The sequence below is a fragment of the Phyllostomus discolor genome, chromosome 5, assembly GCF_004126475.2.
Source record: "Phyllostomus discolor isolate MPI-MPIP mPhyDis1 chromosome 5, mPhyDis1.pri.v3, whole genome shotgun sequence".
Classification (NCBI taxonomy): Eukaryota; Metazoa; Chordata; class Mammalia; order Chiroptera; family Phyllostomidae; genus Phyllostomus; species Phyllostomus discolor.
The window spans coordinates 79,806,307-79,833,573 of NC_040907.2; the positions used below are offsets into that span (position 1 = coordinate 79,806,307).

At 42.0% G+C, this 27,267-nt stretch overlaps 1 protein-coding gene across 9 annotated transcripts in view; it reads left to right on the plus strand.

Moving 5' to 3' along the window:
* The window catches only part of ATXN1 (ataxin 1), a 384,633-nt gene that overhangs the window by 233,916 nt on the left and 123,450 nt on the right, over positions 1-27,267 (plus strand). For all 9 annotated transcript variants that reach the window (XR_004903293.1, XM_036026476.1, XM_036026475.1 and 6 more), the window contains one exon: positions 845-975. The gene's annotated coding sequence lies outside the window, so the exon portion shown is untranslated. The remainder of the gene's footprint in view (positions 1-844; positions 976-27,267) is intronic.

A 27,267-nucleotide genomic window follows, 5' to 3' on the forward strand; every position in this document is an offset into this window, starting at 1 on the left:
TATCCTCGGTGGGCGGCAATGGCAGGCAGCCAGGTGGAAAATTTCACAGTCCTGTGAACCTCCAGGGCACCGAACACGCCATCGGAGGGTGCCGTGGGCCTGCGCCGAGCCATGATGCGCCTGCACAGGCCTCTCTCACCACCTTCCCCTCCTTCTTCCTCTTTCCTTCCTGCACCAGGCCCTGAATGTCTTTTCTTCCTGAGGTTTCAGACGCCTTGTTTCCTGGCCCCTGTTTCTCTCAAGACCTCCCTGGAAGGAGAAATCTTAGCACGGTGGCCCTTGCAAACATGTAGATGTTTGGGTGTCCCAGGGTCGGTGGATCGTTGGTGGTTAGCCAAGGCTGGCTTTTATAGTCTGGCTCAGGAACAGGTTTATGACCACTAATAATAATACTTTGCATTTACATAGTGCCTTTCTTGTCAGGAACTGTGAATGCTTTGCAAGAGTGATCTTATTGATCCTCCCAACAACCCAGTGAGGTATGACAATGGGAAGAGGTCCCAGCTCCCTCCTTTTTGAAGAAAGTAAAACCAAGTGACTTACTTTGAGGCTGTATCACAAGTTTGCATCTCAGCTGGGTTGCATATGAAGTCTCCCAGAATTGGTGTCACCTTTATTGGGGGACAAGAAAGAATGGGGAAAAGGTATGGCATGCCATGCTGCCGTGTCTCCTGGGGCAAGAGCAAAGCCATTGAATTTCTCTTTTACAAAATGGTTCTGGAAAATAGTCTTTGGTGAATGATCAGTTGGTCTAATTGATTGTGAACTTCCTTTGTGTTGAGATAATGAGATATTTGATGATGCATTTACCTTTTTCTTTCTCTTCTGTTCTACTCCATGCTAGGTTTTTCTCACTTCTCTGTGAAAGGAGGAAAGAACACACCGCCCAAGCCCAGACACACTGCAGCTTCTCGTGGGAAGTGCCCATGGTGAGGGAAGGCTGGGGCACCCGGTGAACAGCGCACAGTGAATGTTGTAAGTTGGCGAGAGCGGCATCTGTGGCAGCTTGCCTTGCGTGGAGTTGTGAATCACTGGACGCCACTGAGCCCGGGCGGTGAAGGGGTGGTCATGTTAGCGCTAAGTGATTATTCAGGCAATTTCTTTTTTTAGGAGAGAGGTTGTGTTTTTATTTGCTGCGAACTTGGCTTTCCCTCAGCTTCTGTGGGGCATTTCTCATTTTCTCCTTCTGGAATAAAAGAGTGGAACACAGGGATTCTTTCATTGTAGGAATTCCCTTCTTCCTGGTACAAATAGTATCAATTTTACAGCATCCTCACAATTCTTTCGGGTTGATGGGTAGGGGGATCACAGCCTCCAGGCTAAGAATTAGCAACCAGGGTTACCACCAGCAGTTACTGTTGCTAACATAAAGTTTTTCATTGGAATAGTCAGTTGTTTCGGGTGCTTCTCATATTCAAAAGTGGCTGATTTACTGGTTTGTATGAGGCTGCTGGGTTGGGGTTTTGAGATTAGTCAAGCAGTTCCTGCGGGTGAGCTGCTGGTCGCCTTTCATGAGGTCTTTTCGGGCCAAGTAGTTGAAGAGACAGCACACGATGGGCTTCGGAGGGCTCATCTGCCATGGCACTTAGGGGTTTGACCAGCTCTGCCTCCTGGAGGTCTTACTTCATTGCCAGACTGTGTCACCAAAACGAGTTTAGGAGAGTTTGGCCAGAAAAGAAAATAGCTACAGAAAACCCAGAATGGCCTAGGAACCTTTACCTTCAAATTTTAGAATTGAAGAGCTCACTTTGACTAGGGTATATGTACACATACACATGAACATATGCACACATAATGTATAGATATACTTAATGTATGTCTACACACACACTTAATATATATATTTGTGTATATGTATTATATATACATAAATGCATATATTTGTGTGCATATACACACATATGTATATACATATGTGTATATATAAATAACTATATATTAAGTTCTTAGCTTCTTAATAGCTTAGTCAGGAATCTTTTCCAGGTATTTATTACCTATTTTTTTTCTAATTTCATAAGAGATTTTGAAAAGCAAGGTGCAGTAATTTGAGGGTATATATCAGGGAGAAAAAGCATCAACATTGAAAAGGAAATTTCCAGTGAATTTTTTTAATTTCATGGTTTTCTGAATACTTTTATTACAGCATGCATACATATCTATATAAATGGGTTAAAATAGTCATATTAACTACATTCATTAAATTCAAAATCTCCTGGTACATCACAGTGAATGGACTCTGAGAGGTGCTGGTATTTTAATGTGTTTCTATTTTGTACATATGAGTACATTGGTTCTGGTGGAAAGTACATAACTCATGGAATCCATCGACCTGAATTCTGTTCCTGGTCCTCTTGTCAAGGACGAGCAAGTTCACAGCCTTGCGCAAGTCACTGACCCCCATGAAGTGTTATTTTGTGAGTCTGTGGATCGCTCGACCCTACTTGCTTATTGATCAGCTGACATCTTGGTTTGGGCTCCCCATAAAAGGCAGAGCATTGCATAAGGCACGTTAATACTTAAAAAAAAAGTATCTTTTATTCTGAAAGTTTCTACCACTGTTGAGGAATAATTTGGGGCCCTGTTGGATTGGAGTGCTGCAGTAGTAGTGTGTTTTAGCAGAAATTATTTTCTCAATCAGGTAGCTGTAAGAATGTCCCTCCGATGATGTTCTTCTAAAACATTTTTGTCCTAGGAAGCAAGCGTCTTATGGAAGAGTGGTTTGGATTTCATGTTACATGTAAATGGGCACTATAGTTACTGTACTGCCATCAAGACAGCTTTTGTTTTGAACCTTGTGGGTTTTTATTTTTTTAACCATTGGTTTGAACTGCTCATGTGAAACCATGTCAAGCCCTAAATATTAAGTGAGGTTTTCAAAGAAGTTCTGAATGTAAACTTGAAGATACCACATGGCCGACTTAAAGTCATTTAGAAGTCCTTCTGTAAACGGGGTAGTTTGAGAGAGAGGAAGAAAATTCTAAATTCTAACATACTGCTTTAGAACTAAGAACTTTGTCTTCCAAATTGCATTTGCTTGGACAGTGGCAAGGGCAGGGGTGGGGGATGTCCCAGTTTTCTTAGTATATTTTTAAATCAGTAACTTTTAAAAATCTTAATGCATTTGTACAACTCTGAGTTTATACTTCCCCTTACTTACTTGGGTGCCCCGAGTCCTTTGCCTCTATAGTAGGGAAGGCAAGAGATTTTCAGAGAACGTGTTTTTGCACATAGATAGGGGTGTGACGGTGGGTGTGTGAACATTTGACTAATAACCATCACAGCCATTGAATTCACGGTGTTGGCCCTCAGCAGTCTTTGCAGACTGTACCCCAAACTCATTACCTCTGTGGTAGCCCTCTTCCTGTCCCTCTGCACCACCTCTCAGATCTGCCACCGTCTTTCTAACAGATGGACTTTGCTCCTCAGAGTGTCTCAGTCTGGCTTGAAGATGTGGTATCTTGTGCAAGAGAGGAGACCGAGTTTTCACACGTGACACTGCTGTTAACTGGTTAAGCGGGGGCCTCCCGAAGCCCCGAGGGCCCGTCTTATGATGAGTCACATGAGAGAGCTGAGTTAGAACTGAGTTCTGGTGATTCTTCTGACTCCAGGTGGCGAACGTTGCGTCAAGTGTCCGTCTTGGACGAGGCAGAGTGGACCTTCGTGTCCCCCTGTTTGGCTTCTAAAAGTCAGTGATTTGACACAACTTTAATTTACAGCTGTTTCTAAAATACTGAGCACAGTGTTAAGGTTTAAAAAAAAGCATTATTATTTCTGTCACCATCATGATATTCTTTCCCCAGGCACCATGCGACAGTACAGAGGTGTTGATGTTGGTGCTACAAATATCGTTTTAGTCGTTTACACTTAGGGTCCACAACCAACTGTCTTTTTGAAAATATTAAATATGAGCTACTTTTAAAATTAACTTTTTAAAAAGTGTCTACCTTCATACTCAAATATTGCCTAGTATATAAGCAAGGAGGTGGTGGTGATCTGTATTTCTTTCCTAAATAAGCTCCTCTGCTTCCTTAAATGGGACTGCTCGAGTTACCCTTTCAGAGTGGCCTTCCCTGACCTGTATGAAATAGCCTCCACCCCAACCCTCTCTATCATCTAGCTTACTTTATTTTTTAAGCATTTTATTTTTTAATCATCCATCTCCTTAACTAGACTGAAAGTTTCAGGAAAGCAAGGCTTATTATTTCTTTTCTGATGCACTACAAGACCTAACATGCTGAGTGAGCACTCAGTACGTACTTGAGTGACTAAGGACAGAGTGGGTATGTGCCTGGGGTTCTGTGTGCGGGCCCAGCTGTCAGTAAAAAAGCATAAAGTTCTGATGAGCATTGGTTGGGGGGTGGCATGGAGGGACTAGGCTGTTTTCTTTAATCCTTAGAAGTAGATGCTGAGTGTTGATGTATTTAAGTAAATGTGGGAAAGGAAACAATTTGTTTTTTAAAAAAGGCTTTATAGAAGTATCAATAGAATTTGGGGATTTTCATATATATATATATATATATATATGAAAACTTAAATATATATATATTTGAAATATATATATATTTTAAATTCTGCACTGTGCGTGTTTCCTCTGCTTTTTTTCCATTTGAGTGGTTTGCTTTATAGCTTCGTTGTGAGCAGCCTGCCCGGTGTTCCGGGGAAGGCGGTGGTTTTGGTGGTTTTACCTCTGAGAATCACATCACTTTATGACCATTTAGGTTTACAGTTATTCCCAAGGTGGGAAACAGGCTTGAGTGCTGAATCTGCCTCGAAACTCGGCCTTTACTGGGTAGCATCATTTTCATTTTGTTTCCTTTTGGGTGGCATGCAGTTGGGAATGAACCGGCCTGTGTGGTGGAGAAGGGGAGGGTCACAGAAGCCATGGAGGCGTCATTCTACATCGCTTGTGCAGATCACAATGATAATGTTTCTTGAATTTTGTGTATTTATCGGCCCCCTTTTCAGAATAACTGTTCTAAGCACCAGAGTCATATATCCCTTGGAAGCAATGGAAAGACTAAAATAAACACCTCTGTGTCTGTTTGCACAGTATTATGCTGTCTTCATAAGCTTTGAAAAATGGAAGTTGAATTTCTAGTCTCCAGAGTAAGAGAATTACACATACACCCTCCAATAAGAGTGATTTGGGAATTTCCATTATGTCTGTCAGTTTGTACCTTTTAGATTTGCCAACTGTAATACCAAATTCTCTAGTGTTATCATTAAAAAAAAAACTGAGATAGAGAAGGGGGTCAGGAGGGAAGGGGACACCTTACTGTTAGATAAGCAAGGAAAAGTAGTCTCATTTTCTTCCCACCCCTGCTTATAATGGGCTTGAAATCGGCTTGCGTATGGTAAAGGCTCTGACTGAGCATGTTGCATATGAGTACTCTGGGCCATTCTTGTGGAGCCTGAAGTTCTCTAGGGTTTTCTCTTTTCACCTTATGAAGGTTTTCTGTCCCTAGACATTGTTTTCTGTTCCCTAGACTTTTTCTAGTTGTTTCTCATTGACAGCCTCATTAATTCCTGGCCATTGCCCCTTTGGTGGGGCCTTTGCATGAGCTGCTACTTCTGAGAGTTAATGTCAGAGCGACTTCCTGAGTCTGTTGGCAAAGTCTAGCACATCCCAGGTACACCCTTTCCCCTCGGGGTCCTCAGGGGTCCTCATCCCTAAAGGCCCAGCCTCCTCCTTGCAGCATCTCGGGGTGGGCAGAGGAAACATACTGAATACCCGAGAGTAGTGGAAGGAAAGATGCCCAGGCGTTTTCTGCACTACTGGTGCTCTGTGGGGAAAGAAAGCAGCAACAGCCTGCTCAGACTGCTTTCTAACTGAATAGTGCTGAGGTAGGTTTTGTGTTCTACTTAAGTTTAGAATTCACCAAAAAAAATACTGTTTATTAAAAGAGAGTGTGTGTTAAGGAAGCCTGCTGAGGATACAGGGATGGGCAATCTGTACTGACCGTCCCCTGAGACGCCACTCACACAGAGCACCGTGGGAGGTTGTGAGTCAGGTGTCCTGCACGGGACCGTGGGCACACTTCCTCAGGGTTGCAGCTCCATTAGGCCTGGAAGCAGAGGTAGTGTCTCAATGTGATGGATGTGTGTATTTTGAGACAGCAAAGGCGGGAAAGAAGATAAAACTAGGCTTTTATTTAACTGCTTCTACATCCGGACAGTGAGAGCTCAGAGTTAGAGACTTCCTTCCATCAGAAATGACCACTGACAAAGATATAGAATGGGAATTTGTTGCTCCTGGGAACCATTCTCCTTTCGGGTTATTTTATGTATTTATTTTCAAAAGCCGAAGCAAGAACTTGGGCCACTTAAAAACTGATGCCTCTCAACCCTATTAAGTATAGTGTTTTCAACATGAACTATGAACAGAAACCACACACAAAACTAAAAATGTATCTCTCAAGAGGTGTACCTTTGAAGTGCTCACTGTTCAAGAGCCCGTATGCATGCAGGAAGGCAGGGCAGGGTGGCTGGACCGGACGGGACTGCTGCTGGGAAGGAGGGCACTCAGCCACTGAAAATTCTCCCGGGTAGAGATCAAGTAACCCCCACCTTTCTGACACCTCAGAGGCTGGTCCACTCCATCCTGTTTGCTAAAATATTATTGATGTATGTCATTTCTCACAAAGTATGTCATACCATAGGATTTGAATTATTTTCATTGTTCTTTAAAAGGTTGTTATCTCTCTTTTGCTTTCTTACAGAGTAGTGAAGCAATAGGCACTAAATAACATTGTTTTATCATAAAGCCAAAAGAAAATCTGTTGGTTCTTACCAGCAAATAAATTATTCCTTGGGACTAATATAAAAAGACAAATAGTTTCATTCTTTTAATTCCTCCAATTTTTTACTTTTATAAAATAATCAGATTTTAATATTAGAAAATCATGTGGCCACACAGTTTTCAGTGGCAGCTCTGTAGCAAGTCATGCTGGGTGGAGTCTTGGGCTGAGAGAGGGCATCCATCTTGTGTACACCTTGAGGATTATGTTAACCTTTTGTGGACACCTGAGTAATTATGTTACATGACTCAGAAAAAGTAACTTTGTTTTTTAAAATTTTTCTTTGTTTTTAATTTTTAAGTATATTTTATTGGTTATGCTGTTAGAGTTGTCCCATTTTTTCTTCTCTTTATCCCCCTCCACCCCCCTCCCTGCAGCATTCCCCCCACTTAGTTCATGTCCATGGGTTGTATGTATAAGTTCTTTGGCTTCTCCATTCCCTGTACTATTCTAAACCTCCCCCTGTCTATTTTGTACCTACCAATTATGCTACATATTCCCTGTACCTTTTTCCCAGATCCTCCCCACACCCCCTCACCACTGATAACCCTCCATGAGATCTCCATTTCTGTGATTCTGTTCCTGTTCTACTTGTTTGCTTAGTTTTTGTTTTTGTTTTTGTTTAGGTTCAGTCACTGATAGTTGTGAGTTTATTGTTATTTCACTCTTCATAATTTTAATCTTTTTTTAGATAAGTCCCTTTAACATTTCATATAATAAAGGCATGGTGATGATGAACTCTTTTAACTTGACTTTATCTGGGAAGCACTTTATCTGCCCTTCCATTCTAAATGATGGCTTTGCTGAATAGAGTAACAAGTATAAAGTGCTTTTTAGGAGAGATAGTAAAATTAGGTGGATAACCTATATTGGAGGAAGTTAGTTGTTCAATGTCATTTCTCCTATTTCTGCTTTTGTTCTGAAACAATTTCCTTAAGTACAATCCCCAAAATGAAAATTCTAATGGGATGCAAATGGCATTAGAATCTTTTTCAAGACTGGCATGTTCCTGATATCGTGCTCTTTGAGGTCTTACCTTCTTCTTCTACCTCTGAATCTTACTCCTTTCCCAGTACCTTTTCCACACAATGTCTTGTGACATCTCCCTTCCAACTTTAGTTGTTTGGCACCGGGATAGGTGGGACTTGCCCACAGTGCCGGCAGGCACTGCACAGGATCCCTGCACAGAGGCTGGCCTGGGTTATGTCTTCCATTCTGCACAGAAGCCATCTTCGCAGCCATTGGGACACTTGTGCTTTGTGCATCTAGAAATGAAAACATGCTTGCTAAAAGCATTTTCTAAAATTTCCATTAGGGCACTCTTCATTTCATTTTGCTTTTTTTTCTTCTTAAACCATTGTAGCTTTCACAGAAGTGAAAAAATTGTAATTTCTCCACGGCTAAAATCCAAGACTTGAACAAGTCAGTCTTAATGCCTGGGGCTCCTACGAGTTGCTACCCATTGTAAGCGTTGTAGAACTTACCCTGCAGAACAAAGAGAACTGGGCAGGGATTCTTCCCTCTTTCCACTATGGCAAGCCCTAGTTTTCCAGGCTCCTTTGCCTTTTGTTCTCCAAGGAAAGGGGGCATGAGATTAGGGTGCTATTGTTCAGAAAGGGGACAGCTGTTGTCTATACAAGCAGATTTTTCCCCCTTCCCTTTGGCATCCTCAGTTGCTCTACCTGTTTCTGGCTCTCCTGCTTCTGCTGTGAATGGCCTTCCTTCCCCCACACTCAGGAGACTAATAAATTAAATACACAAATGTCAGTTGGTTCCTCCACATCCATCAGCTCTGCAATTCAGAATAGAGTCATTCAACCTTTATCTTAAGCGAGTTTCTTGCCCCTCCTTTGTCACCAGCACATCAAGCACAAGTGTAGATTAAAGGATAGTATGGCAAGGTGAGAGCTATCCACTCGGTAATATTAGTCTGTCACTCCCCTTCAGCAAAGCAGATTAGCTGCCAGTCGGTATCTTGTTGCTGTCATCGGGGTTTGCAGTCCAGGCTCCCAGCTCTGCTGGCGATCTATTTCTGTGCCCCAGCAATGATGCCAGTTGTCCTAGCAACCTGCTGGCTGACACATCCCTAAAGACAAGGAAGTGGCAGTGGAAGAGGGGGGCCTCCCGAGGGTCAGAAGAGAGTTGGCAGTCACTTTGCTTGAAGAGGATTTTCCATTTCCTTCATCTGGGCAGGTCTCCAGAAAAAGGATGTCAGTCAGTATCATGGGAGTGTCATTTAACTAAGGATCGTGGACCACATGGTCTTGCTGGTACAGATAGCATCCTATGGAGAATGACACACTGATTAATGGATACTCCAGGCAGAATGTGGGGTCTCCAGGGCCAGGATGTTAGGCGATCTCAAACCAAAGGATGGTATCAGTTTTTCTTGTGAATCGAGTAGATGTTCCAGTTGTTTATCAGAACTGGCCTTCAGAGTTGGGGATATGGGTCAATTTTAGGGATCAGAGGTCAAGAAGTGGAGGATGAAGGGAAATGCCACTACAGTAGATTCTTGCTCCTCTTCCTGTTGACAGGTCTGGCTGAAAATCAGTCTGGTGTAACTAGAGCTTTCTTACTGGGCTCCAGTAATTTATCCGTGTGCCCAGCATTGAAAAGGAACACTATTCCCCTTATCCTCTTTGTAATTACTCTCCTCCTCTGTTTATGTCAAATTGAATTGGCATTAAATGACCTTCCCCCTTTTCTCTGATTTGGATCCAAAAGAACATAGGAGTCCTAAGGATTAAATCTTCAAGTCTCTCACCTAGCGGGCCCTGCCTAGATTAAGTCTAAAGCTGGGCAGTCACTTGACATTGGATGTCTTGGACACTTTATTCCATAGTCACTCTTCTGTGGAAGCCCCTAGCTAGTAACTTCGGGTGACACTTTCTTCTCAGAATGTTTCTGTCTGTGTTGGCAAGGGGCTGTCAGGACACTTTTCATAGAGAAAGAACTAAGGGAGGATTTACCTGCAAACCTTGCTGGAGGTGGGGAGTAAGAGGGTGTGATGACTGGAATGTCCCCAGAACATTTGAAATCCACAAACAGCACAAAATGTTATTAGTACCTTAAGTTCCATTACTGAAAGGACTTTTGTGCCCTCAAAGACCTTGTATTGTTTGCTCCACTACATGGCCCATACTTAGCTGAGACAATTGCAGGTCGCTGTGCCTTCATGCTGGGGAATCCATTAGGGTGTAACTGAGTGTTTCTAGCACCCTTTATGTACTCCACGAATATCAATTCTGTCTTTCATGCCTGCGATAAGGATAGGTATCGAAGATCTGGGACTCGGGTTAAGAGAAATGGTGTTTGCACAAGGTAGTTTTTTGTACTTTCAGAGCAATCTACATTTCTAAAATGTTCCTTAACAAATAAAAATTTAAAAATCACTTTTGTTTGACAAGTGTGTGGGGTGCCCAGTGGGTCATTATTTTAAGCTGTTGAAATGGATTAAACTTTAGAAGACACTGTGTGTTCCTAGAACAATAAACATCTATTGGGTGCATTTTGATATTGTAGAGAAGTAGAGTTGTTTTTAAAGGTCATTATGTAACTCTCAATTTCAGTGTGTCATGGTAAATATTCATCATCCCTCATGGTGCACAGGCAATGAAGATGGTTCTCTCATATTGCTGTGAATAATAAATACAACTCATGTGAATTTCATTGAGTTGGAAGATTAAAATTCTTCTCTAGATTTGATCTTTTCCTTTTTAAAAAGAAACCTGATAAAGCAGATGACAACCCAAGTGGGCCTCACGAACTTCACACTTCATACTTTTCTTTCCACAACCTATCTAGATATACAGTGATTGGGAGCACACCTAGGGCAGAAAGAACGTGTTCTTTCTCCCTCTTGAATTTGTTATTGTCAGTCACAAAGGTAAGTGTGAATCTAAATATTCATGACTTAGGAGATGATGAGAAACCTTGGGCTTGGCCCAGGGTCAGGAGCTGCAGACTAAGAACAGGCGCCTGGGTTCTCATCCCGTTCCTGCCCCTCTGAGGCCACTGGCAAGCTGCTTGCTTTCTCTGTGCCTTTGCTTCTTTGTCTTCCAAAGGAAGACACAGTTATCACTTTCACATAGCAGCCTCAGATTTAAATAGACAGGGTAAGGCAAAAGTAGGTTTACAATTGTTCGTATGGAAAATAATACAATAATAATAATACAAGAATAGACTCTGTTTTCATACTCACAACTGTAAACCTACTTTTGCCCCACACTGTATTAGTCCAAATAAGAGGCTTTTGGAATTGTATCTGGATTCCAGTCTCAGCCCTGCCACCCATTAACTGTGTGTCCTTGTGGAACTGGCCCAGCTTCTCTGAGTCTTATTTACCTCCTCTGTGAAATGGGGCTGATCATTACCCAACCTGAAGGACTGTGGAGAGGATTAAATAAGGTGTGTGTCAAGTTTTAGCCCAGTGATTTCTCTCTAGTATCTGTGGCAGCTTTAATGGTGTTCGGATGAGACACATTTCACAGAACAAAATTTATCATGATGTGTTGCTGAAATCAACAGGTGAACAATTGCAACTTGCTAATTTCTTTGTAGAGACATTTCTTCTGTAAAATGAGTTGTCATTAACTGTCAATTGCAACTTGCTAATCACTTTGTAGAGACATGTCCTCTGCAATATGAATTGTCATTAACTGTCAAGTCATTGCGTTGACAGTCAAGTCAGCTATGTATTGTTAGAGCCTTCTGCTTCTCTGATGTACATAGTAGAGAATTACAACGGTGAAGATGACAACATTGTCAGAAATATCCATGTGCATATGCTGAGGGCCTTGGAATTTTAGGTGAATTTTTTCATACTAGTCAAACTGAAAGGCACACTGAGTTTGGAAGATATGATATGGTCTCATCTATAAAAAGAATAGGGAGATTCCCAAAGGCTATTGATATGAGTGAAACTCTAAAAAAAGAAAAACATTAAAAATATATTTTGATGTAGTTAACATGTCTAAGTGGTGATTGGTAAAAATGATCTAGTCTAATTCCTTGAAATTAAGGATAGAAAAAAACTGGAAGATAGATGTATACACATTACATTCCTGTATCTTCTTTTGGCAAATATTTACTGAGTGTGTGCTATAAGTAAGGGACCTTGGGAGAGAAAGATGAAGAAATAGGCAGCTGTGTCACGTTGTGGCCAGTGCTCTTCCATTGGAACTCACGGGAAGCCCTGGGTGCTAACAGTGAGGCATTTTCTGGGCTGAGGGAAACCTTCATCCTGAGACTGGGAGCTTTTAACTAGGAAGGACAGTGAGCATTATCAGTTGACATACACTGAGTAACAAGCAACCCTGACATTAGTGGCTTTAAACAAAAAATATAAATAACAAACATATAATTTGTTATGATTCTGTGGGCTAACTGGGCTCTTCTAGTGTGCTGGGACTGACTGGTCTGTGGCCTCACTCACATGTCGAACTGTGGTGAGGCTGGTTGGCTGGAGGGAGAGGGGAGCTTCAGTTGGGGCAACTTGTCCCTGCTCAATGTGGTATCTCATTCTCCAGTAGGCTAGTCTGAGCTCCTTCTTGTGGCAATCTCAGGCTTCCCAAGGGCAGCAGGAGAGGACAAACTAGCACACAAGTACTTTTCACCCTCTGCTCTCAAGGTGTATGCTAATTTCCCTTTGGCCAAAGCAAGTCACTTCATAAGCAAGTCACAGGTTCAAGGGATGGGGGAAACACCAGCTTTAGTTACTCTGTGGAAAACATGTGCCAGGCTCAAAGGTAAGAGAAAACACAGCACATTGGAAAATCACACGTAGCCCAGAGTGGCCAGGGGAGAACAGGTGAGAAGTATCAGGAAAAGGCCAAATAATGAAGCGTCTTTTCAGCAAGCTCTGCTGAGGAGTTTGGAGTTTACCTGGAAGATAGGAGAAGAGTCATCGACAGAGCTTAAGCAAGATATTGACATGATCAATAAGATATGTAGAAACTTGGTTAGATGGCTCAAGCCTAAAAGCATGTGTTAGTCTAGACGATTCAGGGTGTTTCCCAAGAGGCATCCCAGGAAAGTATTGCAGCTGAGAGGACCTGAAAGTCCAGGTCCACGTGGGCTTTCTAAACAGTGTCACCAGCAAAGAGGGTGGAAGCCCTGAAAACCTGTTAGCAGGACAGGCTCAGGGCATGAGCACTGTCCATATGGAACCAGCTTGGGGAGGCGGGGCGAGGACTCAGAGCACACTGAGGGAGCTGGACCTTGCCAGCAGTGGTCATCTCAGGATCCTGCCAAACTCCAGTGTCCTGGGGGTCAAAATAAATGCCTGCTGGTGGGCTGATGGAAAAATGGTCTCTGAAAGGCTATTCTCCTGGTAGGTAATGTTATAGTAGAACCCCAGCTGAAGACTCTTTTCCTCCCCCATGGCCCCAGATTACACAGTGTGCCCCGGGGCCCTTGGGCTCCCTAAAAAAATCCTCTCTTCTCTGGGGGTGAGACTAGTGCTCACCCATTAATCTCAAGAACTGACCTTTTAACTGGGCTATTAAGTATAACTCTTTAAAAATACTAAAATAGAAATGACTTTCATTTCACTAAATTGAAGTCACCGAGAGTGAGAACTTGTGGTTTTCACCGGTAGGTTCGAGAGCCAGTTTGTTGTCACTGAAACTGACAATATCGAGTGGGAGTAGCAGGGTACTTTTCAGGCCTGGGCTTTTAACTCACATGTTGAAATGCTATATTTTATAGATTAAAAAATGGGGAGGGGACACTTACATGTGCATTAAGTAGATAATAATTTGCTGTGTTTTCTTCCTGATTTTTCAGTTACACACACACACACACACACATGGAAGAGCATAGACAGGGTAGTGCAGGCTGCTGGGGATGGCCTCTAGTTTCCGCTCTCTTTGCCTGGAGGGGCACCTTCCTTACCCAAATAATTGTGAATAAGTAGAAATCAAGGGGAGAGAACGAAAGAAGGAAAATGAAAACTCCAGAACAGACTCCTTTCGGGGCAGGTAGGCCGCTGTTGTAGGTCAGGGTCCTAACATTTTCTCTACCTCAAGAGTTTTAACTAACTGCCTTTTATAAATCAGCTTCCTGTGAGACGGACACTTGGCCCCAGCTGTATTCTCGTGTCATTTTCTGCTCACTGATACGTTCTGTCAGCATTGAATTCAGTCGGGGGTGCCACTCTGCACGTCTGGGGCTGGTGGCTCAGCTCCTGTGCACTCCAGGTGTTATCACCAGGCTCCATTACCTGAGTGAGATGCATTTTCAAAGACAGGAGAGGTTTTGAGAAAAACCCCAGCGGTGAGTCAGAGGCTGAAGGCATTTGTTTGCTGCTGAGCAACAGCAAGCATTTTAGACATTCTTATCAGAGTCTTGGTTAACGATTATGTGGAAGACTGATAAAGAAATTTGTGATAGGGGACCTCATAATTTGAAGTGCCCAAATTTGGCGAGCTTCATTGTCACGTGAAATGAAAATGAAAACATGGCATGTTTGAGAATTCCTGATCCTGCTTATTGGCGTTAATAGCAGATCAGTGCACAAACACTGACTCACTGTAGTTGATACTGGAAGGAAGATAGGGTTTGCTGTGCTCAGTTTGGCCTGGCTTCCTGCTTGGAGTGTGGAACAAGCACCAGGAGAGGAAGGAGCCAGCAGTGTAGGTGACTGGAGGAGTGTCTAACTGCCGTGTTCTGTTTTGTTTTTTTTTGTAGAAACCCATGCCCTTGAATGTAGTTTCACATGAAATATTCATCAAAATGATATATTTCTTCATAAATACTTGTGCAATCTATACTAGAATGTATAGAGTATAGAGGAAGAAAATAGAATCTTATTTTTAGAAGTGGGGTGAAGATGCAGGTGTGTGTGTTCTGCCACCTGTGTATCATTTCACTGGGTTTTGTCAGCTGATTTTCTTACCCACCTGTGCTTCCCATGGCACCTCAAGCAGTGGAACCAGACTAATCTGCAAGGGACATGGGTCCCAATTAAAGTCAACGCTGTGATCAAAACCACCTGCTGTTATTTGATTTTTTAGAAATTTCAATAACATAGTGAACTCTGACTCTTTGATTAATATATAGAGGCAGTGATTTTAATCTAAGATGATGTAGTGACTAGTCAAGTAATACCTATGAAGTATTCTTAGCATCTTATACAGAAAGATAGGCTATCCCAAGTCAGAATATTCTTGCTCTTCCACTTTTCTGTTATGTAATCTCTCTCTCTCTCTCTCTTTCTCTCTCTCTCTCTCTCACACACACACACACACACACACACACCCCACAGCCTCCTGGCATGCTCTACGGACAGCAGCCCAGCTACAGAGAGCATGGCAACCTTGCATACAACTGGCTTTCCAGCCTTGGACTCTGGTACTGGGCCATAATTTTCACTTATCTCAACAGGAAGACCCCTCCGATTCAGTCTGTCTTATCTATCCCATCATTGACAGAACTGGACTCTTCAAACTAAACCTACTCCTGGCAGTAAACCAGAAATGCAGTGCCCCAAGGTATACGCATCTACTTGTTACATCTCAATCTTAAATTTACAAACAATATTTCAGTTTACTGAAATATTTGAGTTTTGAAACTCAAAACTCAAATTCATTTCTATGATTAAATATATAGCTGTGGTTAAACATTGCTTAGCAGAAGGTATGTTTGTCTTCTGATAAAACTCTTTTCAAGTTTTGCAGTGTGGATTTGTGCCTATTGCTGGGTTTCTTTCACGTAGGAGGGAGAGTGTCGGAATGAGAAAGCTCAGCAAAGCTTGTGTGAAAACCTGGGGTCAGAGGTTGTCTGTGACACAGGAAAAATTTCCAGGTCGGCCCAGTTTGATTTCAGCAGTTCCGCCTGTCTCATAGGAGGCTTGTCTCCCTCTTCTCCTTTTTTGGATGTGCTCTTTCCTCTCTCCCACTGCCTCACAGCAGTTCATGTGCCTTGGTTGACCTGTGAAGAAACACAGTTTGATAAAGACACCTTGTACTGATAGAGACCTGGATCAGGGTAATTGCATTTTACAAGGGCTCAGGGACCCAAGGATTTTTTTTTTTAATGGTGTGATTTCAGCTGATACTTGGCAGGGAGATCTTTTGGGTGTCATTTTTTCAAACATATTAGGAAGCAAGCAGCTGCCCACCTAGTCAATGAATACTATCCATCCTGCCTTGTACCCAATAACATTCCATGTAAATAACTGTTAACTTAATCTTAATAATAATCTAAGTTGGCATATATGAGAGGGGAGTCCCCCCCAAACAGAATTTATTTATAAAAAGTTGTGTATTTATTCTTACATGTTTAAACTTCAGTCACCTTCAAAGCTCTCCATTTGATGCAACACATCTATTGAGATGTGTTTCCACTGCTCAAAACAGTGTTTGAACTCATTGATTTTGATGCCCCTTAGTGCTACATTTTTTGTTTTAACTCTTCATCATCAGCAAAACGTTTCCCTTTGAGGAATTTTTTCATCTGGGGAAATAGAAAAGAAGTGGCTGAGGGTAAGATTGGGTGAATAAGGAAGGTGGGGCAGGGGGGTCGTGCTGCTTTTTTGTTCAAAAACTGCCGAATACTCAGAGGAGGTGTGGGCAGGTATGCTCGTAAATCACCCATCATGAAATGGGCAAACACATGGAAAGTGTCTTCAAAAAATTCACTGAAGCCGAACGTAGTCTCTCACAACAGTGCCAGTTGGTACACTGATACAGATGGGTTCCTAGAACACTCACCTAGTGGGGGGGAAACCTGTACCAGAAGGGGCCCACCCTCCAGAAGATAATTCCAGTTTTGCGGGGTCTTTCCCCTTGTAAACTTCAAAGATATGGTATATTTTACCAACTTGCCTTTTTTTTCCAATTTTTAAAATTGTGATAAAATCCATATAAAGTGATGTTTGTCATCTTATCACATTTAAGTTCAATGTGCAACACTGTACTCAGGTACAGTTCAGAGGTATTAAATACATTTGCATTGCTGTGAAACCACGTCCACCATCCACCTCCAGAATGCTTCTGCATCTTCCAGGCTGAGACCCTGTACCATCAAACACTAACTCCCCACCTCCCCGTCTCCCAAACCCTGGTAAGCACCCCTCTACTTTCTGTCTATGAATTTGACTACTCTAGAGACCACAGATAAGTGGAATCATACAGTGTTTGAATTTTTCTGACTGGTTTATTTTATTTAGCATAAAGCAGTCAAGGTTATCCATGTTGTAGCATGAGTCAGAAGTTCCTTCCTTTAGAGGCTGAATAGTACTCCATTGCATGGACATACCACATTTTGTTCATCCATCCATTCATCAGTGAAGGCTTGGGTTGCTTTTACTTCTTTGCTATTGTGAGTAATGCTGCAGTGAACACGTATGCCCAAATGCCTGTTCTAAGGTTCTTCATGAAATTTCTTGTATGTTCTTACTAGATACAGTGTTTGAGGAAGACATGTACCCACCTTCTTTGAGCCTTTTTTTGATAGAACTAGGTAGACTTTATGCCTAGTACTGTTATTTGAAGTATCTTGTCTGCTGGTCTCTCATCTAATACCTGAAATGCACTAATAGCAGTTCAGTCGTCAAATATTGAGTGAACACCTTCCCCTTGTTTTCTATTTAAATGCAAATGATCCTGAAACAGAAGCCACAGATAAGATATTAGCACCTTCTTGTGGATTAGTTTAATCAGATCTTATCTTAGAAGTTTTTCTGCTACCCTCCCTAGTTCTTCACAGTTCTCTTCTTTTTATATCTGTTCCTCATTCATTGCCTTGCAGTATTTCTGTACCACACCATATTAAAATTTATTTATATTTGCTTCTCTTGATAGAATAGGAGCTTCTTAAGAATAGGATCCTTGTATAATTTCTGTTGCTTTAGCAGGCCCTAGTAAAATGTTACAAATAAACAACTCTAAATAAACCATTGGTTGGTTGGTTGCTTGCTTGCTTGCTCGCTTACTTGCTTTATTCATTCATCAGGCATTTAATGAGTGCCCTTGCTGTCTGCAAGTGAATCTTACAGTTTTTCCTTTTTAGAAGTTGAGGTGGCCAAAGAGCAACACTGTCCGCTACACAGTTTGGGAGGATTTCAGAAACCTTCAAAACCTTCCTGTACTTTCAGGTGCATGTGGGTGGGTCGACCCCTCAAGTAGTTTCCTGTCACAAATCCACCCCTTTTTTCCCTGCTACTGTTCATCAAAAGTGTCAGTCTAAGTAAGCTTACATTCTTCTGGTCAAAAGTAAGACAACGAGATGGTCATCTGTGTCTCTGTCTTCTAGAAGCGATTTCTAAAGTACGGTTGCCCCCCTTGCTGCCGAGGAATGAGTCAGTGAATATCCTCAAGCAGCACTGAGAGCTTCTCGTTGCTGTAAATCTCAGGGTTCCCAGTATCGGGAGTGCACATTTTCTAAGTGCAGGTGTTCGCTCAGCGCCTCATTAACAGCAGTCCCCGCAGAGTGGGGCTGAGGTCCAGTTCCTCAGGTTAATGTGCGCTCACTCGATTTGTAACTGTGTACTCAGTGTGTGTACTAGCGACTCCCGGCCCAGGGGTGACAGACCCTGGCTTACTGGTTCCGGTGACCGTTTATTAATCCACAGCAACTCCCTTGGAAACGGAAGTTACTCTGAAAACAAATTGATGGTAATTCCCTCTATATAAGGTAGTGGGTATTATGTTATAAATGGATTTATTAGTCTTAAACTAAATTATTACCTTAGGCTCTAGTTCAGAGTTTATTAGTTCTCCGTGATGTAACTATAAAAGCTAACAGGAGACAAATTATTATTATGATTTATATTGTTATTGCCATTGTTATTCTGTGGCTATTGCCGCAATTCCCTATTTGGTAGGTAAACAGTTAATATATTCAGTGGTCACTAGATTGAAACAGAAATTGAATGTTTTTACCACGAGCAGATCCCTGTTTTATAAGGAACAAGAAACACATGAATACATGGAATCTTCAGATGATCTCTCAGTCTGCTTTTAAACAACAGTTCAGCTTCTTCGCTTACTAAACTTTTGGGCACAGTTGTTAGCAGGTAATAAAATTTAAAGGCAAATGTTATAACTTTGCTTTCTAGTTTCTCATGTTCCTACTTTAATGTAATAAACATGAAAGTCACAAGAAAGATAATAGCAGTGTGCCTAAATAATGAGCTACAGTAAATAGCTGTCGTGAATTTATGCCCGTGGAAAGGGAAAATTCCAAACAGATGGCTTTGATTAAAGGTACTTTCCATTACAGATTTCAAGATGACATTGTTAGTATAGGAAAGATGATAAATATAATCTGTCTTTAAAAACACTGCTGCTGGGGTGCCTGTTTTTCTCTTCCACCTTTCCCCATCCCAAGGACCCTCATCACCACTCCCGCCTCTCTGTGGAAAGCAATAGTTTTGATGGATAAGAACAAGCATTAAGATCTGACATTGGCAGTTGGACCATGCATCCCTTTGGTTGTACAGTAACTGTGATTCATGCTAATTCCTGACTGTGCTGTTGCATTACCTTCATAAATAATTTGCATCATGGGTGTTTCTGCATATCTTGTACATTTTAATGTTATTTTTAGCTAGGATTGTTTTTGTGATAACGATTTTTAAAATAGACTAATCAAGAAACCTCCTCCAGAGTCAGAGGAACAAGCACTAGGAATAAGTGGGGTCTCTTCCCTTTCTTCCCGAGACCTTTTCCTTTGCTGCTGCTCTTGCACTTCTACCACTGTTCATTTAATTCTTTTTTGTAATTTTAGTTCTTTGGAATTCCCATTTCTTTTTTCCCTTACGTATCAGGATGTGGCTGTTGGAGTAATTTATGTAACGAGAAGTGACACCACCCTGATCTAAAGCGAGCTCTGGCTCTTGGGTAAGGTGCTGATTATTCTACAGGGAGAACATTATTAGAAACTTGAGTTATGAGATGGAAAGAGGGTTAACTCTTTCATTAAAAGAACGTCTTCTACAGGTAGCCTCTGCCTGGGCTTGAAGGAGAGTCAGGAAAATACAGAGGAGGAATATAAAAGCCTGCCATGTTGTCGTTGCCGCCCGTACGAATGTACCGCTCTTAGCATTTGAGTGTGTTTTCTTCCAGAGTATATTCTGTGCATACATATGTAAATAAATACATGTAGCTTTAGAAGATAGAATTGTAATTGGTACGTTTTTCTGAACCTTCTTTTCTTACTTTGCAATATATTGGGAGAATTTCTTTCCTTGTGAATGAATAAAGATCCTTCAAGTGTTTTTGGGTTACTGGGTTTCCCAGGGCATGTATGTAACAGTGAAGAGTCTCCACCCTGCACTGCATGTGCCTGCTCTCTCCCCTGTCTGTCCCTTCTCTGCTGGTGTCCATCTCAGAGCCCCTGCCCTGCTCCCAGCTGTGGTCAGATGCGAAACCTGAAGAAGAAGACATGTAGGAATTCTACTTGACAGAGAGTTACACTCTGGGGTTTCCTCCTCACAGTCAGGACTTTTGAGAAATTATTATTCTTGCATCATGGATTCCTTAACACAGTTCACTGTGTCTTTTCCTGGAAGTATTACACTTCCTTAGACTCCTAGGATCTTCTCTTTACCGCCCCTCAGAGCCAACGGCTCATCACCTCACCTGTAGTGGGGCCCCTCTCCGTCTCTCGTGTCTCCAGCCTGGCCTGGACCTAGCCAAGGCTTTTCCCTACACGTCATTTGATTCGATCGTGTCCCTTCCCAGATGCCTGGAGTGACCCCACTCACTGTTTAGATTGCACATTAAACTCCTAACCACCGTTCAGTGCCTGCAGTCTTCACCACCTTGTGACCTTTCCTGGCATTCCAGCACAGCGCTCTGCGGGCCGCCCTTCTGGAGCGTTCGGCCTCTGAACCTTGCCCGCGCTGTCACCTCTGTGCGAAACACTGTCTGCGCAGGTCTCGCCCGTAAACCAGTCACCCCTGGTCTTTTAAACTCTGGCTGAGAGTCATTTTGATGGCTTTTTTTTTTTTTCTGATTAACTCCACTTGGCTCTAGCCAATATCTGGAAAGACATTGGAGGGAAACCTTAAACAGCTGACAGTGTGGTTTTGTTTTGTTTTTTTAATTAACAGGCTTTGATTTTTTTAGAGCAGTTTTAGGCTCACAGAAAAATTGATTGGAAAGTACAGAGCGTTCCCACATCCCCTGCTTTCCCCTTCCCCAACACAGTATCCTTTGTTATTAACGTCTTGCATTTTATAGTGGCTCATTTGTTGTAACTGATGAACTAATATTGATGTACTACTGTTAACTGCAGTCCATGGTTTACAGTAGGGTTTATTCTCTCTGGTGTCCTTTCTGTGGGTTTTGACAAATGTATAATGATATGTGTTCGGCCTTTCAGTACCATACGGAATAGTTTTACTGCCTTAAAAATCTTCTGTGCTCCATCTACTCATCCCTCCCATCCAGACCCAAACCCCTGATCATTTTGCTGTCACCATAGTTTTGCCTTTTCCATAATGTCACATAGTTGGACTCATGCAGTAGGTAGACTTCTTATATCGGCTTTTTTCACTTAGTCACATATTTTTACAGATCTTTCATGTCTTTTCATGGCTTGATAGTTTTTATTTATTTACTTTTAGAGAAAGGGCAAGGGAGGAAGGAAGAGAGGATGAGAAACATCAATTTGAGAGAGCAACATCGATCGGTTTTCTCTCATACACGCCCCAACCTGGGATGGAACCAGCAACCCAAACCTGTGCCCTATTTTGCATTCCCACCAGCAATCAGTGGGAGTCCTGTGGCTCCATATCCTCACCAGCATTTGGCGTTGTCATTCTGGGTTTTGGCCATTCTGACAGGTGTGTAGTCATAGCTCATTGTTTTAATTTGAAATTTCTTAATACCGTGTGACATGGAGCATCTTCTCATCTGCTTATTTGCCATTCACAGATCTTCTTTAATGAGTTGTCTATTCAGGTGTTTTGCCCATTTTTAAACTAGATTGTTCGTTTACTGATAGTGCACTTTTCCTACCACTCTGTTGTTGGCTGTTACTTCTTTTCCCCGTCAGTTTGGCTCTCACTGCTCTGTTAGGTTGTGTACTACTTGAAGGAGAACTTTCCTTCCTTGATAAACCAGTCTGCCTCCCAAAAGTTTCTCCGTGCCAATACATCCCAGTGAATGTAGTCTTCCCAGCTCAGTGCCTGGCACACGTTTTCCTGACCTCAGGTGTGTTTTCCAGCACCTTAGGGCCATTTCATATATCCCCTGCCACCCCTTTGACGGCCATATGCATTTGTTCCATCCATGGTAGTGATGTTCACTTCTAAGTCTGCCCAGATGTGAACCCGTCTACCTCTTTATGTGCCCAGGCTGCTTACTTGTTATAATATCCAAGGCAAGTGCAAGAATCAAGAATGTAGAAGGCAGTGGTTAACATAACATAAATCCCACTGTTATGGTCCATTTCTGAGCCTGAACCGATGTTAAGCTTAAGAAATTGCTTGGATCCTTTGCATTAATTCTTAAGTTCTACTCTCAGCTATAATGATTTAATAACATATTTTAAAAATATTTTTTCTGATGCCTGTTTAATTTTAACTGCTGACTACAAAAGTTGTTTTAACTTTTTCTTGCTGACTTACTAAAAGCGCCAAGTCTACGGCAGTAAGAGATAGAAAGTAAAGCAGACCTGTACGTAATACTAGGATTCACATGCTCTCTCCACATATGCAGTATTAATTATCTGAGAGAAAGGCTACAATTAGTGAACTTTCTGAATCATTGATTACACTAGAGATAAAGTCGAGCTTCCCACTCCCTGTGCTACAGGTGGGCTGCAGGTATGTCAGGGTATCAGTCACCTCAGCCCTTGGGCAGCCTTGAACCCCGACGCTACAGAGCTCCTGGCATGGGGCTTGAACATTTGCGCTAGCATGCTGCTGCCCAGGTGTTAACTTTCTACGTAAGTTGTGCCACTGGAGATAGCGGGGAAAGAGGAGAGACCCCCAGCACACACATGGAGTGGAGAGAACAGTGGTTTGGGATTCAGAAGAAGCCAGTGCGTTGTCAGGTCTCTGAGAGCAGAGATTTTGTCCCTTCTCTATCTTCACACCTGACATGGTGCTTGGTACACAGTAAGTGATCAATAAATATTAATCAATTGAATTCACAAACTTACCTAATAATAAATTCATTGAGCATGGGACTTAGTTTTGTTGTTCTTCCATTTCCAGAGTTGGGAATAGATTGTATATCTTTATGACAGATGTAAATTGAAATGTAGATAATAGGGCTCTTGTGACCTCAAGTGGCAAAACACGTGCCCCGTCTTTAGTGTGGCTCCAGGCACCGAGTAGAGCTCCCGTTCAGTCCCACTCACCCTCTCTCATTTGTTGTTTTAAGTGCAGATGGTGGTGATAATGATGGCAACGATGGTGATAAAAATAACATAATACACTGATGTAATCCTCAGAGCTGTTCTTTGATAAGTATTTCTTTTTAATCTCATTTTAATACATGATGAAAATGATGCAAAAATTAAATGATTGCATAAGATTGTGCAAATAGTATGACATAAACAGGGTCTGAACCCAGATATTTTACTTTTTAACCTCAAATCTCAAGGATTTTCATCTATACCGAAGATAATAAAGTTTAATCTAGATTCACTTGAAAGACTAAATCATAGGGTGTGTGGAGGTGGTGGGGGGAAATGGAGACAATTGTGCTTGAACAATAACAACAAAAAAGAGAGAGAGAGAAAATAAATAAAGACGGAATCACTTTCAATTAGCATGTTATTTGATGTAAATGATGATGATAAAGTAAATTTAAGCATGCCCAAATGAGGTAAACATTCCTTCACTGTTTTAAAATATATATGTAACCAGGTAAAGTAGGTTTAAGCTAAACACCAGTGAGAATCTTTAAATTCTAAATCTGGAGGTTTTGGATTAGTAGTGGAGTTTTAATGTGAATTAATTGTTTGTAACATGTTAAAAGGTAAAAGGACAAACACATAAACCTACTTGCCGTTACGAAGCTCGGTGAGGTGAAGGGAGATTGGATGCTGCACTAGGAGAACGGGAAGGGGGTGAAGAGGCAGGAGGTTCACAAGGTGGAGGCCTTGGAAGGCTTTGGATGGCATCCTTTGACAGAAAGGAATGTCTTTAAAATCTCTCAGCAGCAAGGAGGAGGAAAAAGAAACCAGCGATGTTTCTTCTTTTTTTTTTTTCCCCTCTTTCATTTGAATAGTCAGTCACTTGGTCTACTCTGGTTTTGAGTCATAAGGAGTCTTCAGAAACCCCTCCTGTGTTTTTAAAGAAATACTTAATTTTCCTCTGAAAACTGGCACACACCATTGGGATATGAAGTGGGTACCCCTGCAGTTCCCCGTTTTTGTCAGCTGAGCTTAGTTTTACACTCGCTATGAACTCCGGAAGGCTTATTTTCCCGTAAGGTACAGTTCACTGGAAGTCATGGACATCACATAGTCACCCTGCATTTGTTAATCTCCAAATATTTCTCGGCTGCCAGCAACAGGCCCGTTGTGGGGGAAGAACACATATTCCTTGTCTTTAAGAAGCTCACGGTCTTAACTCTGGTGCTTGGCTCACCAAACATCTTGTTTCTGTTTCACCGAATTCAAAACTGTTTCTGTTTCACTGAATTCAAAACCTCCTCCCTGGGTGCAGTTGAATGTTGGTTGCAGAATTCTCCTTGGTATAGTGAGCAAACATCTCGCTCATTGACCAGGTTATAAGTTCGTGAGTCGTAGAAAAAAGGAAAGGGGATTTGAGTGACTTGACGTCTGGTTTCCAAGGCAGAGAGGACTGTTCTCTGTGTGCGCTCTGTGTTTTCTATACGTAGGGGAAACATCTTCAGCGTTTTAGAAAGACAAAGAAAGCAACACTAAAGATAGAACGCAGGGGGATGACAACCTTAGGCTTTTAAACAACCATGTTCCAGTTCAGTTTGTTCCTGTTTGCTTTGAGAAGGGAAAAAAGGAGAGAGAACTCTAATTACAAACTCCACACTTCTTTCAGCTATCCTATTTTCAATCCTATGTAATTTGTACAGCTGAAGTGGCAAGTGCTTGCTTTTAAATGTGAAGAGAAGGTGCCCCATTTAATGCTTAGAAAAGACTGACTTTCGATTTAAACAGAAACAGAAGTCCCCAGGGCCTAAGGATCCATGGTTTGAAACATCAAGGAGCAGCTGTTTTGTTCTCCACGGCTTTGGCCCTTCGAGGGCACTGTCTTCCTTTTAGCTCTGGCTCCCCCACCCCCATGTCCTGTCCCCTCTGGGAGCAGGGGAGCTCACGGATGACCTGTAAAGTGGGTCTTGTGTGGTTAGGATGGGGGCACGTGGCTGGTTTCTGGAAGGGCCTCTCCATGACACTCAGGCTATGTTCCTTGCCTGGAAAGCCCATCCCGAGGTAGAACTTTGATCCCTGTGGCTGAAGCAGGCTGGTCAGCATTTCTACAAGGTCCCAAGAAGAGGATGGAAGCTATTTATGGAACACTTAGTAAGGGGCTAGGTGACTTTCACATGTGATTTTTTATGAGCTAGAAAGACATCTTGACAAACTCTTAGGTGGCTATTGCCATCTCTGTGTTGCAGATAAGAGATGCTTATGAAACGGAAGTGAGTCAGCTCAAAGTTACCCTGCTATTAATAAGCATGTGGGCTTTGACCCCAAATCTTTTAGTAATAAACCATGCCCCATCTACCACAGGCACTCCTCTCCTTGAGTCAGACAGCACTTGACGGGAATGGCATTATCACTGGCAGATGCAGTATTTCTACCCCCACCTGCCTAGTCCCTGAGAACCTGTCCACACATGCGAACACATGTCCCATTGATGATTGCTCCGGCCTTTTGCCTGCTTGACTCCAAATGTGAGAAAAGGAGGGTCAAGTGGATCATTGGTACATTACTATGTCCAAGTCTTTGCTATCGTGTGAGGGGAGAGTTCCACAAGAGCTCTTTTTTTTTCTTTTTCTTTTCTCTCCTGTCTTTGCACATCACATAGCTACAGCAATAATCACTCACAGGTCTAAGTGTAACTCATTGCCTTTACCTGATGGTTTACAAATATTTTTAGTATCAACTCCTTTTTCCAACACAGTCTTATGTGAAACCTCAGTATATAAAACTGAAAAAGGAAAATTTTGTTAGTGTAATGTTTGTTAGATTTCGGTGTATAATGCTGACTTATGAAACCAAGATAAAAAAAAAAAAACAACAATGAGGTTTTGTGATGAACACAGAAATCTGAAATCGGTGTTACGGATGACAGCTGCAGGCTTCTATAACTTCAGTTTCCAATTTATTCCCTTTTGTTGTTGATTTTTTTCACATTGTTGCACAGTATTGAGAAAATCCTGGTTCCGCAAAATAAGGAGTTGCAAATGATAACAGCATTTTGTTTTTTTAAGCAATTACCTTGCAATTGAAAGATATTTTTTCACTTAAACTTACTCATGTGAAACATATTCCCTTAAAACAAAAGGAAGAGTGGAGATGACTTGTTTCCAGGTTGAATTCATTAACAGTATGAAACAATTTGCATTTTGTAATTTATAAGGCTGCAATTTGGGGAACCAATGGTAGTTTCCTTAGCTAGTCTGAGTCTTCTGTTAGAGACAGAAACCACTTCAAATTAAAACATTGATGAGATGCTGATTGATGTCCTTAAGAAAAAAAAAAAGAAACTTATAAGCCTGAGGGCCCATCTCTGTCTATTGGATTTCAGAAGGCCAATTTACCTTGTTTTGCATGGTGAGTCCAGCCTTTGACTTTGAACTTCATACTGGCGTTTTGCCACCATAAGTACAGTTACTCAATGACACTTCAGTCAAATCCAGTCCATCAATTTTGTTACACCATGTTGGAGAGAGATTTGAGCAGAGACCCAAATGAAGGAAACACATTTTGTGATTTTTCAGAAGAGAAACATGCCAGGTAGGAGCAGGGTTGAGCCTGGCGTTTAGAAGGAAACGTGGAGGCAGGCGGGAGGTGGGGGTCACACAGTCGGACCAGACCATGTGCAGCCCCCTGAGCCTTGGTGAGGGCCAGTGCTATGGATTTCGCCACACGTGTGGTGGGAGCCACTGCAAGGTTGAAGGGGGAGAGTATAGGATCTGATCCACACCTTAAAATCTCAAGGATAGTTTTGACTTCGTACACTTAGTGTTGGGTGGGAACTTCGGAGCCTAACCCCTCTTTAAATACTATTCTTCCGATGACACAGGGAATGCTTTAAAAAAATAATAAATTCACTACATAGTGAGAAATTTAATTTAAAAATAAAATGCAGATGCTCTGAAGCCCCTTGGTAGAATACTGGGGTGTTTTGTTTTAAAATTAAATTTATTGGGGTTACATTGGTTGATAATGTTATATAAGTTTCAGATATACAGTTTTGTAATACATTGTACAAATATTCCATTGTGTGCTCACCACCCAGAGTCTTGGTCCCTTCGGTCACCATACATTTGACACCCCCCTTACCCTCTTCATCCTC